This window comes from Chiloscyllium plagiosum, unplaced genomic scaffold, assembly GCF_037043375.1.
Source record: "Chiloscyllium plagiosum isolate Xiang-an unplaced genomic scaffold, Cpla_swu_hap1 HiC_scaffold_16, whole genome shotgun sequence".
Taxonomy (NCBI): Eukaryota; Metazoa; Chordata; class Chondrichthyes; order Orectolobiformes; family Hemiscylliidae; genus Chiloscyllium; species Chiloscyllium plagiosum.
Genome location: NW_028270154.1, coordinates 28,691,135 through 28,703,533, shown reverse-complemented (window position 1 = coordinate 28,703,533; position 12,399 = coordinate 28,691,135).

Here is a 12,399-nt window from a genome sequence, read left to right as displayed (position 1 = left end):
GTAGGCAGGAAGAAATCTTTCCACTTGATGGAGGAACTAGAGACCAGGGGCATAGATTTAAAAGTAACTAGCAGAAAGGTGTGAGGAAAGACCTTTTTCGTCTAGAAGGTGGTGGAAGTCTGGAACTTACTGCCTGTGAGGGTGGTAGAGGCAGGAACCCTCATAACATTTAAGAAACACTAAAGCAAAAATGTTAGTAGCCAAGTGCTGGAAAATGGAATTAGAGTAGTTAGGGGTTTGCTTTTGACTGGCATGGCACAATGAGCCAAGGGACATTTCTCTGTCCTGTCGATCTCTATGATATCTCAAGACCCTTCATCCATGAAACCCTGTGGCTATTGGTAGCAGTAGAGTTGTATTCAAAAACAATCAAGCAAACAGTAACCTGTTAATCTGGTATATCACCACTCTACCATTACCACCAGACAATCAAACCTTGTTCAATGAAGCATACGGAACAGCGTGTTAGAAGCAATACCAGGCACAACTGAAAATGAAGTGTCATCCTGATGAAATTAAAACATGGTCTACTTATTTCTAAGCAGCATGTGAGGTATAGAGATGAGTATCCCAGAACCAATAGATCAAATCGGTGCTGTATAATCTTGCAGACAGTCCTAAATGTGATGGATAGCTAAACAACTCACTGGCAGAGATAGTATTATGTATATCCCCTTATGCAATGATGGGTGATCAGAGCAAAAGACAAGGCTGAAGCATTTAAAACAATCTTCAGCTGGAAGTACTAATGGGCAGTCCATCTTTTTCTCCTGAGATCCCCACCATCACACCTGCCACTGATCAACCAATGCGGTTTATTCTGTGTGATATCAATAAATAGCTAAAGACACTGAATATTGCAAAGGCTGTGGGTTTTGACAATATTTTGATCATGAAACTGAAGATTTATGCTGGACAACCAGCTGCACACTAGCGAAACTATTCCAGTGCAATTTCAACAGCGGCATCTATCCAGAAATGTGGAAAATTGCCCAGGTTCTGTCCACAAAAAGCAGGTCAAATCCAACCCAGTTAATTGCAGCCCGTTAGGTCCTCTCTCAATTATTAGAAAAAAAGTGTTGCAAAGCATTATCGACAGTGCTTTCAAGTGGCACTTAATAACAACCTGCTCACTGATGCTCAGTTTGGGTTCAGCTAGGGACTCTCAACTCCTGACATCAATTCATTTTTGGTTCAAATGTGGATAAAGAGCTGAATTCCAGAGGGGGACATCAAGACAACACTTGACCAAGTTTAGCATCAAGGAACAAGTGTAAAACTGGAGTCAATGAGAATTGGGGAAAACTCAATGCTGTTTGGAGTCATACCTAGAACCTTTGCAGGTCAGTCATCTCAGCTCCAGGACATTGTTGCAGGTCTGTCATCTCAGCTCCAGGACATCTTTGCAGGAGTTCCTAAGGGTAGATATTTTCCTAATAAACCTGTTCAGCGATATTATATATCTCTGGAGCAGGTGGATCTTGAACCCAAGTCTTTTGGCTTAGAGACAGTTACTACCACTGCATCTCAATAGCCCTTTGTTCCTCAGGGTAGTGTCCTGGCTCAAGCATTTTCAGCTGCTTCAAATGTAGGTCCTTCCATTATAAGGTCAAATGGGAGGGTATTCACAATGTCCAGCACTACTCATGTCTTCTTGGGCACTGAAATAGTGTATCCGAATGCAGCTAGTCCTGACAACATTTAGGTTTGGGCTGTGTGTTGGCAAATAGCCATCATGCCAAACAACTGTCAAGTAATGACCATCTCCAACAAGAGAGAATCCAACTATTGCCACTTGACATTCAATGGCATTATTTCTGAATTACCTGCTAACAACATCCTAGGAGCTTTTCCTTGACCTGAACCTGAACAGGACCAACCACATAAATACTTACAAGAGCAGGTCAGATGTTGAGAATTCTGTGGCAAGTAACTCACCACCTAACTCCTCAAAGCATGTTTATCAACCACAAAGTACAAATCAGGGATATGATGGATATGTTCGTCTCCAATTTCCTGGATGCAACTTCAACAACACTCAAAAAGCTCTGTACTATTCAAGATAGAGAAACCCACATGATTGACACCCATCCAAAACCCTCAATATTCACTCCATCCACCCACCTTTCAGCAACTCACCAAGTCTCCTGTTAGAGCACATTGCAAACTGGTGAACTCTACCATTTAGAAGGACAAGGATTGTAGATGCATAGGAACATCACCCCATGCAATTTCCCTTCCAAGTCACACACCATTTGACTTGGAAATATATCACCATTTTTCCACTGTTGCTGTAACAAAATCCTGGAACTCTCTCTCAAGACAGCACTGTGGATTGACTGTAATTCAAGAAAGCACACAATACCACCTTCAGGGCAATTAACAATTAGTAATAAATGCTATCACAGACAGGGACGTGTCACAGCCGGAGAGTGAATTAAAAATTATCATTGTTAATATGATACACATAAGACCATAAGACATAGGAGTGGAAGTAAGGCCATTCGGCCCATCGAGTCCACTCCGCCATTCAATCATGGCTGATGGGCATTTCAACTCCACTTACCCACATTCTCCCCGTAGTACAGTGGTAATCAGTTGCAGATTATGTATTAGGTAAATTAAAGTAATCACAGCTGACAATATTCCATTGTGAATTTCAAAAGCCATCAAGGGTACCTACCACACTGTAGTCAACATCTGTAGTGACAGATGATGCCAGTAAAAGATGGAATAAAACCAGAATAATATCCTATATTAAATGAAAATAGCTTATAAAGAAATGTAATTGTAATTATTCCTGTGCTAGATTCCTCATTCCAATAATAGTTAAAAACCACTGAACTATCACTCATAAGGTTTATGGTATTGGTTGAATCTCTCATTTGCTCTCTGTGGAACAAGTGCAAGGAAGGTGTTAAACACCAAGTCCTCACTGTACTCAACAGCTTTTGGCTCCAATGAAGTGAAACCTGAAAGGCCATTAGAGAGTGAAGCAAACTCAAGAATTGAATTAAACATGCAAGCAACTGTGCTCCATGTTTACAAAGAAATACTAAGAACAGTCACCTAGCAAAATTTGTTTATGCAAGTTTCAAACACTCAAATCAATGATTTTTGCTTTAAAAATCATTGGCTAGGCCAGCATTTATAGCCCATCCCTAATTGCACCGAGGGCAGCTAAAAGTTCCTTCCATAATAGGACATTAGTCAACAAGATTTTTTTCCCCAAACAATCAGTAATGATTTCATTAGATTCATTATTCCAGATTTTTATTGAATTCAAATGCCACAGTGGAATTCAAACCAGGTCCCCAGAACATTATCTGGGCACGTGGATTAGTAGTCCAGAGATAATACCACGAGAACATCACCTCCCCACCATTATAATGGCAATATAATGCTTCAGTTGGGATCATAGCTCTCTGGCCAAAAGGACTTCCAATCCTTTTGCTAACTCAAATCTATTCCCTATTATGTGACATATTAGCATGCCCAATAGTACAAAATGAAAATGTTATACTGAGAAAAAACAAAATCTATTACTTTAAAGTTGGACTAAATCATTTAATGTGATGCTTGTCAGTTCACTTGGATAGATGATTAGCATGTGGTTCAGATTAATGGCAGAGGTATAAGTTTGATTTCCATTTTGGCTGAAGTAGCCTCGGGACTTGCCTCTTTGCCTTACTCCCGAGAATTGAAGACATTGGAATATATTGTCAGGAAAATAGACTCAGGGTAAAGCAGACAATGAGGCAAAGGATCTGCCTTCTGGCACAAAACCCAAGAATAAATTACATTTGTGAACTTATTTCACGTACTAATCATCATCTAACCTTGTTCCTCTTGAAGATAGTACTTGATATTTCCTCTCCATGTGTAACACCACAGAAAGTACACTAAAACGTATAATACTTGCAATTATATTCATGAGCTGCTTAACTTGAAAAGCAGTAATCTTCTCTTAGTAAGTTATGTAACGTCCTAATGCACATTGATTCCTGTGTGTCCCCATTTGCTTGAGATTTTGCACTTGCTTTGAAATCAGTGTGTACATACTGCCAATTTGAGACAGAACTAATGACACTGTCATTGGCTAATCATTTAATTCAAAGCTTTTCCCTATATAATACTCTAACACTGCTGACTTCAAATCAATCCAGTTTACCCATTATTCTAAGCACTGTTTACAGCTATGTATTATCGCTGCAATAGAACTATACAACATTTATGCAATGTGTTACTGTTGAATTATAAAGCAGTCAGGTAAAAGATAAAATTTTTGCATTAGTTCTTACACTATGAATTAATGATATCATCTGGGTATAATTACATTGCCAATGCCAATTGTTCCTTTAGGTAATTTTAGGTTCCACTTTTCCATTATTTCCCCAGCTATCAGCTAACATTGAAGACTATTTTGTGCATTTCAAAATGAAGTTCTAACATTGATAACAGATCAGTGCTGGCAAAATCAAACAAAGAGCATGGATACTGAAGGTCTGAAATGAAAATGGAAGTTGATGGAGTTTGGAGTCAGCAGATTTGCAGCATTTGTGGAGAGAAAGCAGTGACCCTTCATCCAAACTGGGTCACTGAAATCAAAATCTGCTTTCTCTCCACAGATGCTTCCAGATCTGCTAAATTTCTCCGCACTTTGAGCTGGTGCTAGACTGATTTTGTTAGAATTGCAAGCAATTGATTCAAGTCATGGGTGGTAAGCAATGATGGATAAAAGGGAAGGAACAGCAAGAAATGCAGAAGTGAAGAGGTGCATGTGGGGCGAAGGGGAGGAAAAATGTCCAGGATGTCATACCCATAATGAGACTTCAAGGAGAAGTTTTTAAAAGCCAACTAGTTCAGTTATTGGTTCTGAAAGATTTAATTAAATTGCACCCTCCCTCTATCCAACCTGACAGTGCCTCACAGTCTTTCTTGGAAAAATGGCTAATCTGCATAAGGTCCCGATGAAGATTGATGTGATATACCTGGCTCTGCATTGTAATTGTTAGTTGTAATTAGTTGTAATTATGCCTCAATAGTTAATATTAATTATCTAAATGAACTTTATGCCAAGAGAATTTAAGCAACATTGATTTAATGCAAGATTAAAAGCTAGATAGCAGCAAATTGCAAACAGTATTGAGAAGCCATGGATTTAAAACAACTTTAAAGAAATAAGTCTAAGCACATTAAGCAAAAATGGATAGAAAAATAATACTTCCAAACATACTCATTGATAAAGATAGATCAAATAGTACACAGGATTAGATATCTTAGAAAGGAGAATTCTTCAAAATCTGAAGATGAATAAATTAATATACTAGTGAATTCAATAGGTCTTAGACCAAATAACAATATAACTTGGCAAAGTAGAAGAGAAGCATGCATAATTTTGAAGAAGGTATTCAAGCTTTGATAATTACTTCACTGAGAACAAAATTAATTCTTAAAGAAGCAAGATTTAACAGAAACATCCAGCTTTAATGGGAATCCATAAATAGTTGTAGTAATAATTTATTTGGATTACTGGAGAACTGTGCCTTTGGAAATCAGAAGCCATAAGAGATATAATTATTGTTGGGACTATGAGTATGATAGTATCAGATTTATTACAATTCCTGGAAGATTTAATTTGAAAGAAAGCTCCTCAAATCATGTGCGATGTAGAAACCATAAAAACCTCTCAGACAGATCTTGAGAGGGGAAGAAAAGTCCAATCTCAGGAAAGCAACAGACCTGCTCATTTTATAAGGTTTGACCATTCCAAAGAGGCACAGCACAAGTCAGCACAAAGGCAAACAGCATATACAAAGTGTTAGTGTCAGGGCTATGGACCAATGAAACCTCATAATACAGGCAATGCCCAGAAGAATAGAACTGTAAGACTTTAGGGCACTTCCTGAAGACCTGCAAAAGTAACGTACAATTTCAGAATAGCAAAAAGTCAAATGTTAACTCTTACAAAGAAGTTATTCCATTACAGTTGTATCTGGATTGATGTTGTAACTCTGTTAGAGGTATTGCTGAGATTTTTCAGCAATTCCTGTTTCTGTTCTAATGTTTCAATCAGGTTCTTTCTTATTCCTCTAAACTCTAAACCTAACCTGGCCAATACTTCCATTTAAGGCAACTAGCTCATTCCAGGTATTAACGTAGTAAATCTTCTCTGAATTCTTTCCAATGTACTTACAGTCCTCTTAAATAAGAAAACAAAAACAATACAGAGAACTGCAGATCTCATCAAAACGCTGTACAAAAGAAGAATAACCTTCCTACTTTTGTCACCAATTTTGCTTGCAATAAGCAGTAACATTTACAAATATCATAGCTTTTTGTTTTTATTGGAGACTGAGATAAGAAAAGTACAGTTTAAAACTCAAGGATTACTGCATATTTTGGAAATAAGTAACCTGATACTCATTGTAACCACCATCTGCACTGTTGCTTGTTCAAGTGTGATTGTAGACAAACTGAAACAAAAGAGTTGAATACATTAAAGCTTTGTTTGGTACAATTAGCTAGTTGTCATTGATTACTGGTTGCTAGTCCACAGACCAAAGGCCCTCTACTTTCCTACAACTATATGATTGGTCCTCAAGTAGCTGAACTGTTTGGAGCTGTGAACAACATCATGAGAAGTTATTTAGAACTCCAATAGCTGGAAGTTCTCTCTGTTTTCTGTCGTTAAAAAATCAGGAAGTCTGAAGAAAACCAACTTATCTTTCCTCCAATAGTTGCTGTAGGCATGACTTTTAAATAATAAACCACAGAGTTTTAAAAGTGAACCAGCTGCCCTGTGCCTATTGCAAACCAGTGGTTGTATGTGGGAAGAAGCAATGTTCTGATCAGCACAAGAACCATTTTAGCAGACCACTGAATTCATCTCTCACTTTTCCCTCAATTCATAACATCCATGTTCTCTTCCCCGTGTGTGCGTATCATAGAGTGCATGTGTAGGGGGCGGATGTTTATAAGGAGTTCAGAGTTTTAATTAGTACACTTATATGCCAATGGTTCATTTTACCTTAACTAGAATCAATTTAAATGTAATAAATAGTCTTTCTTGTGAAGTGCAAAAAAGTCCTTGTTTTCTGTCTAATTGGTCAAACCTGGACAGGGCAAAACACTTTGACTGAGGGCAACAATGTGTAGGTTGTGAGAGACCATGCAAATCTGTTTGGTTTCCAGTCACAATTCATTTATCCTGCAGCAATATTCTGAAACCTTTTATTTCAAACCCATCTCAAGCCTTTATAAAAGTGGAAAATCTACAGCATGTAGTTTGGTTCAGTAAACTGCAACTTGAGTTCTGTAACATGGTGAGTCGGGATTGTGTCATACATTAAAGCCAAAAATCTGAAAAAAATGAATCAATTAAAAGGAACCTAGAACCAGTCCACTTCTGACTGTAAATTTAATTATAATGAACTTTACCTTAACATTTACTCTAATTTTGACAACCAATGTTTGAATTTCCTAGGCCTTGGAGTTTGATGCTTAAGAGTGATTATGGGTTGATTCCACAAGGTATAAGTATCTTTACAGCACTGATGCATGACCAGCAGGAGTCAGAGTGATTACTATAGGGTTAGCAAGCTACCCAGTAAAACCTTCCTTCCAGCATTTACCTACCCCTCCTCCTGACCACCATGAGACCTGACTAATAATCGCTCCATCAACCAATTTTGGATTCCCCAACCTTGAATTATCTATTCTGCAATTGAAATTCTTGCATGACCAGATTGAGAGACCCTTCCCCATACTTTGGATTAGTGGTGCTGGAAGAGCACAGCAGTTGAGGCAGCATCCGAGGAGCAGTTTCAGGCAAAAGCCCTTCATCAGTAATAAAGGCAGAGAGCCTGAAATGACCTGGGAGTTGCAGTGGGAGAGGGACTCCCTGAGATTCTTGTAGAGAGAGGAGGAAAACTTCTTCAAGGCAGGCATCCATGCAAAAGGATTCGCAGTAGGGTTAAAATCAACTAGGTAAAAACAATGACTGCAGATGCTGGAAACCAGATTCTGGATTAGTGGTGCTGGAAGAGCACAGCAGTTCAGACAGCATCCGAGGAGCAGTAAAATCGATGTTTCAGGCAAAAGCCCTTCATCAATCCCTCTCCCACTGCAACTCCCAGGTCATTTCAGACTCTCTGCCTTTATTCCTGATGAAGGGCTTTTGCCCGAAACGTCGGTTTTACTGCTCCTCAGATGCTGCCAGAACTGCTATGCTCTTCCAGCACCACTAATCCAGAATCTGGTTTCCAGCATCCGCAGTCATTTTTTTTACCTTTCCCATACTTGTTAGGCCGCTCCCTGACAATCAGCATCTAGTGGGCTGCTGTGCATTCAAGACCCTGAGTATTGTTAAACTGTTCCATTTGCGATTCGGACCCGGGAACATCACTGAACTCATGTCCCAAGATCCGGAGTCCTGTTTCTCTGATGCTCACAATCCCTAAACTCCCTAATCACCATTCAAACACATGATCAAGACATTCTGGAACAGGCATCAGGTTGTTGAATTAGGTTTCCTCCTGAGCATAAGTTAAAACATGTGGTACGAGAAAAGCACAGCCAGTTAGGTAGCATCGAGGAATAGGAGAATCAATTTTTTGAGTATAAGCTCTTCATCAGGAATATGTGGCAATGTTACCAGCTCCTGGGAACCTGAAGTTTATTCATGAAAGATATACAGGAACACCATTCTCGAACATTTCCCAAATTGACTACAGCCCCATCCCAACCCTTCTTAGTCCTGTGATAAATCAGATCACATTTTGAGTAAAGGTCTAAAACTAAAACAATAAACTGTTTCCTCTTCTCAGATGTGAAATAAAAGTTATCTATTTTCCACGTCTACTCAAATCTCCACATTTACAACTTTATTCTTTTCTCCTTTTTTATTCATTGACTAGTCAGTCCATCAGCAGTTAGTTAACCTCATTCAACTAATTCCTTGGATTGTGAATTGCTTTTGTTGAGTTGTTGCTGCATTCACAGTAGACATGAAATGGCTTCTGATTTCTCTTTTCACAGTTATTGAAAAAGACCAAAAAATGTTAAAATGTGAAATATTGTCTGGATTTGATCATTGATCATCTGTCACAATGAGACCTATTTGAAAGCACTTATATAATCAAAGTACATTGTACAGAAACTAGGGAATTCCGTTTTTCAATCTACATGACCACAGTTCAAAACTAACCAGGACTGACGAATAAAAGCTTTTTCTCTGTTGGATGCCTGAATAAGTCTCTTATGAAATAAATTTAGCACAAAATTGAATAGCTGGGCAGTTTGATTCAAAGAGATTTAAAAATAATACTGGTGTAAGATGTGGTGTAGTAGAAGATGATTCCAAATGGCTCACCACTACACTTTAATACATCATTGATGCAGTTTTGATCTACACTATTCTTAACACACAAGAACATATAGGAAAATTGTCATACCCCCTGCTGAAATAACATTCACTTTGAAAAAGAAAAGATGTTTCAACCTTTATGTGCTGCTTTAATAGGATGCATCATCAAATGAAGTATGGGGAGCAGCAACTGTCCAAGCTTAAATTTGAACCTTGTTCTTGTGATGGCCGTTCCTTCAAAGCTGACCTTTGGGCTGTAAGTTAGAAACTCATCAAAGCTAACATACTATGACAAGAAAAGTGACCTTTTGCAGCATCTATTGCCAGGTTCCATTCACCCAACATGTTCTGGATATTAACAAGCAATTGCTTTTCCTATATTCCAGTCCAAACTGAAAAATGGTGTAACAACTATTCAGGATGCTCCATAATTTTCCAAGCATGAATAATGTTCAGTGTTCATTTGTCTTCATCAAGAATGTCTCAACCTTTGATGCCATATGGTGAAGGAAGGAAGTCTCCATATCATCCCCTAATACCAAGAGGTGAAACACCAACAGTGAGCACGTAGGAGAGTTCTAAGACTTAGGCCTGGGTGACAAAATACTGATGGGGTAGTTGCTGTCCTTGAGCCACCTATCTACAGCAAACACCTTTATTAAATTTCAAATTATTACAAGCTAAATAAACTTGTAAAGTGCTAGCACCTTCAGATAAGATTAGATTCCCTACAGTGCTGAAACAGGCCCTTCGGCCCAACAAGTCCACACCAACCCTCTGAAGAGTAACCCACACAGACCCATTTCCCTCTGACTAATGCACCTAGCACTATGGGCAATTTACCATGACCAATTCACCTGACCTGCACATCTTTTAACTGTGGGAGGAAACTGGAGCACCCGGAGGAAACCCATGGAGACACAGGGAGAATGTGCAAACTCCACACAAACAGTCACCCAAGACTGGGAATCGAACCTGGGACCCTGGTGCTGTGAGGCAGCAGTGCTATCCATTGAGCCACCGTGCCGCTCCAATTTGGTGTATTAACAATACACCAAAGATTCATGGATGAATATATTGTGGCCAGGATCATGTAGGAAAAATATTTTTATGCTTGTGATCCTCAAGGAGGTGGAATCCCTACTGTAATTCTGAAACACAGTGAAGATACACTTTTGAAACAACATAACTCTCTTCTGGGAAGAAAAGTGTAAGTTATTTTTAAATCAGTCTAACTGGATACACTGTGACAGACCTATGGGGCAGTAAGACTTAAGGCCAGGCCCTCTTGGTCTGGATGAAGACTGGAAACTTAAGGATTTCAGGGATGTGATCATGACTATATCCAAGAGGGAAACAAGTCCAAATGCAGTAGCAGTGGAGTTGCCTTGCTATCTGCACAGGAAAGATAAGAGTGGACATTTTACCTGAAGCTCTACTAATCTAGGCTCCAATTCCATATGTGATCTGACATGACTAGGGCATAGCTCTTCTCACTCATTCTTAGTAGCTATACTTAGAGTCAAGGTACAATTCCCTTTACTCTTCTCTGTATGGCAAACACAATAAGAGTTCAAGAAACTACACCGACCACCTTTCTCAACCTCACCAAAGCCTTTGATTCTCTCACCCTGAAAGGTATTTGCAGTTCACAGAAGATGAATTAGATTAATATCTGGAATCAATTTATCTCATGAAGAAAGATTGGACAATCTGGACTCATGTATTGAAGTTTAGAAGAGTGATCGGTGATTTGATTGAAATATATAAGATCTTGAAGAAGCTTGACAGGGTGGATGTGGAATTGATGTTTCTTCTTGTATGTAAATCTAGATTTATGAGTCACAGTTTAAAGATAAAGAGGCACCCACTGAAGACAGAGATAAAATAATCTTTTTCTCCTCTTCAAGTCATAAGATTTTGCAACTTCCTTAAAAAGATGGTGGAAGCTGAGATTTTGAATATTTTAAAAATAAAAGTGGATAGGTACTTGGCAAGTAAGGGGTTAAAAATCACTGGGGAGAACCACAGATGTAGAGTTGGGGTTATAATCAGATCAGCCATCATCTTATCAAATGGCAGAGCAGAAGCTAAATGACTACTGCTTCTGTTCCTAACTTAAATGTCCATATGGAGTGGCCTCGTCAACCATAAGGAGTGGCCTTCAAAACTTTGTCACCATCCACAAAACTCCATAATAACTTGCAAGCCGTGAGGCTTAACAATGCAACCCACCACAAATTTGACCTCAGTGAAAACTGGGTTTAAACAAGACACCATCACTCCTATGATTTGGAGGTGCTGGTGTTGGACTGGGATAAGTTAAAAATCACAAAACCTGGTTATAGTCCAAGTGGGCTATCACCATCTCTCTTAATTTTCCTTTCTGCAATACATTACCTTACCTCCAGCAAATTATCTACAGGTATGAAGGTAAACTATAGAATAAATGGGGAACTGCTTAGCCAAATAATGTTCAACCCAAAGCAAGTTCAACCACAGTCATAGAGCTCCGGTAGGTAAATTATGCTTATACGCACTCACTCAAAACTAAGCACTATATGATAGCCAAATCCCTTTCTGAATTATAAGGGAAAGTAGGCCTTTCCTCAGACACCTGAGAAATCAATGTCCTCTTCCAAACCACTTGGTAGCAAAATGCCTTACTCTCAATGATGAGATCCAGAAATATATGTTCCATTTGCTGTACCTTGGGTGCATCACCTCTACAAAGGCAGGCGTAAGCATTGAAAAACATCACCTCCAGTGTGCTAGATGACTGAGGAAACAAGCATTTGAGAGGGAGGATCTCAAACCTGAGATTAAAGTTGTGGTTTACTGGAAGGAGCCATCCCTCTCCTTAAATGATTCTGAAGTTTGGAGGCCCAGAGAAGGCACCTGACAGCACCGGAGAAGCAGTACCAGTATTGCCTTCACAAAATTCTTCCAATCTGGGAGAAAGATGGGGTTCAACAGCAATGTCCTCAAACAAGCCGATGTGCTGTTTGATAACATTGAGGTGCTGTTCACCC